Below are 3,358 nucleotides of genomic sequence, written 5' to 3' on the forward strand. Positions count from 1 at the left end.
TCATGACACATTTCATGCAAAAAGCATTGTTCTTTTTGCCACTTTTTTTCTTTATAATCTGTAAAAGAGAATTTTAGAATATTGGAATGCTTCTTATTTAGTAAAATAAAGTCAAACTACTCAAGAATGAAAACCTACTAATTATTATTTTGTTTTAAAAACTCTTTCTCAAGATTGTCCTGTAAAATTTGTGGCTAAAATGGATGGCATTGTAAACATTTAACAGGTTTTTCTCAGTGGAAAAATGTTCTTTTTCCCCATGCCTGTTGGAAATAGAAGAAATGCATTTGAAATTAATTACTTTACTAAAACATTATTTAATATTTCTCCCTTATTATTATTACAAGTCAATGCGAATTAGATGAGTTTCAATGGGATACTTGGGTCATTTTTGTACTATTTCTTTTCAATTATTTTTCTTGTGGCATTTTTTTTTACACCCTTGTTCCTCAAGGTGTATATAAGGGGGTTCAACATAGGGGTCACAAGATCATAAAATATTGAGAAGACTTTGTCCTTTTCCTGGGACTTTTTTTGATTGATGTTTCCAGTACGTGTAAATGGCTGCCCCATAAAATTTGGTGGCCACAGTGAGATGGGATCCACAGGCAGAGAAAGCTTTGAGCCTGGCCTCTGCAGAGCCGATCCTTAGCATGGCAACCACAATGTGAGTGTGAGAGATGAGGATGAAGGTGAAGGGCACAGGCAGTGTGAATATGCTGATGAACAGACCCAGAATAAGTCTGACTGGGGTGTCTGAGTAGACAAGTTTCAACAGGGCATGGACCTCACAGGTAAAAGGGTTGATGATATTATGTCCACAAAAATGAGCGGGAAATGCAATGACTGGTATTATTATCAAAAGGAAGGCACTGGCCCAGGTCACCATGGCCAACTGTGTGCAGACCTGGTTGTTCACAATGATGGTGTAGCACAGGGGGTTGGAGATTGCAACAAACCTGTCATAAGCCTGAGAACAAGGAGGAGACACTCGGTCATCCCCAGAAAGAGGGATGTGGTCATCTGGGCATAACAGATGGTATAGGAGATGGTGGGGTAATCTCTTAGGCCATTGGACAACAAAAAAGGTACTGAATTGTTGGAGTAGCAGATATCAAGGAAGGATAGTTTGCTTAGGAAAAAAATACACAGGAGTGTGAAGTTTCCCATAAAATCTAACCACAACAATAATGAGACTGTTTCCCAACAATGTGATCAGGTAGGCCACTATCAGGGTGCGATAAAAGGCAACCTGGGATTTTGGATGATTGCATAAAGCCACGGGGGTGAATTCCATCACTTCACTGTCATTGCCAGTAACTAGAATATCTATTTTGTTTTATCTGCTGATAACAAGGAAGAAATTCAATTCATTTTAATTTGGGAAGCATTTATTGCGAATGTCCTATGTACTCAGGCCTATTATTAGAAGGAGATGTGTACAAACCAAGTGATGCCTTTTGAAAGTTTACATTCTATTTTGGAAGATAAAACATTCATACACAACACAAGATTAATTTACAAATTGGCATAAACTTTGAGATTTAATTTCTTAGTCTATAAAATGAGGGCAGTCGGACTCTGCCTGAAGCATACCTTGATTACTCTGCTAAAGGAAAACGTGCTGCTCAAATATAACCAGATCCGTGATTCATAAAATTGCTGATTGTTATTTCCCACTATGAATATTAGCCAGAAATTTGTCTTTAGCTGGTTCATATCAACGACATAAAATATGTGTTCAGTTCATTTGCACTTATTCCTTACCAAATCCTATCCAATCAATTACCAAATCCTATTGGCTATACCTACTAAATATATTTCAAATCTGCCTACTTCTCTCCATATCCACAGCCAATATTTATCTAATCAGAGTCACCATCATCTCTTATCTGGACTAATACATGAGCTGCTTAATAGGTCTCCCTACCTCCATTCTTGCCTCCCTATAGCTTATTCTCCAAACAACCGCTGGGCTAATCTTTTATAAAAACACACATAAATATAGGCATAGCCTTCCCATGCTTAAAACCATTTGAGGGATTCCAATTGCACTTGGGATGAAATCTAACTTATTTACCATGACCTACCAGATTCTGAATGATCTGACCCTAACTTTTTCTTGTACTCTCTCCTTTTGTGCTCACCGCCTTCTAGCCATACCATCCTTAAGAAGCACTTCAAGTTTGTTCTCACCTTAGGGCTTTTGTACTTTGTGTTCTCTTTGAAGAAATATTCTCCTTACTCTTCTTTGCTTGGTGAACACTCTTAGTCATCCTTAATGTCTCAGCTTAAAAGGAATTTCTTTCGAGAAGCCTTCCCTGACCCCCAGTCTAAGTCAGGTCTTCGTTACAACCATTCATAGCACCCTGAATTTTTCCTGTGTAGCTTTTATCACAGTTTGTATTTATATACTTATGTGATTATTTAATGACTGCTTCTCTACTAAATTATAAGTTTTGGGAGAGAAGAGGCCCTGATTGTCCCACGCACTTGCCTTATCTTTGCCACGTAGCAAGGAGCATGACACAAAATATGGGTTGATTATATGTTTGTTGAATGAATTGAGACTGGTTATGTGGCTATTCTGTCTTACCCAATGACAAGAAATTAATTTGACTGAAACTGCACTGAATTGGCTGAAGGAAATAAATGTTGGAGAGCCTATGATGAGAACCAGCATCTCATGATATTCAGTCTTATTAATTCCCTGCAACTTGGGGATGAACTCTGATGTCTTGCCTTTTTTTCTCCCTAGACCTACAGTATGCCCTTTGTGTGGAGGGAAGGTGCTATAGTGAAGAGAGAAAATGAGGATTATTCTAGAACCTAAAAAAAAAAAAATGTTTTCACATTCTTGGTCCATTCAAATTTTATTTACTTTGCTCCAGTTGTATCAATTACAAATGCAATCATAGACTAGCACATAATCTAGGTCAAGGTCTTTTCCCAGATGGTCCATAAGATCCCCATCCATTTCCAGTCACAAGCCAGGATTTTTGAGAGTTTGTGATATATAGTTGCAGACTCATGAGAAAGATGTCATGCTTTGGCAAGAGCAGGCTATGGATGGGGAGTTTTGTCTTAGAAGCCAGGCAGCAGGAAGGACTATCCACACTAATGGTGTAGGCAATATTTCTGGATTATCTACCTAGGACAGACTCCATGTCTCCAAAGGCAAAGGACCTTTATGAGCAGGTAATTCAGGAAGTAGGGCAAGAGATAATAACAAAATCCTCAAAAAATCCTGACACAGGATAAGTGGGCCCTGAATAGAAATCATAGTCATGGGCAGACAAACTGGAGAAAGTACTTAGGTGCTGATAAATTTCTAACTAAGACTGTTCCCACGTATTGC

The 3,358-nt window shown here is 38.3% G+C and overlaps 1 pseudogene; it reads right to left on the reverse strand.

Annotated features, from left to right (window-relative positions):
* Positions 1–396: 396 nt before the first annotated feature.
* On the reverse strand, positions 397–2,276 carry LOC126069563 (olfactory receptor 13H1-like; annotated as a pseudogene).
* Positions 2,277–3,358: the final 1,082 nt, after the last annotated feature.

Source organism: Elephas maximus, chromosome X, assembly GCF_024166365.1.
Source record: "Elephas maximus indicus isolate mEleMax1 chromosome X, mEleMax1 primary haplotype, whole genome shotgun sequence".
NCBI classification, from domain to species: Eukaryota; Metazoa; Chordata; class Mammalia; order Proboscidea; family Elephantidae; genus Elephas; species Elephas maximus.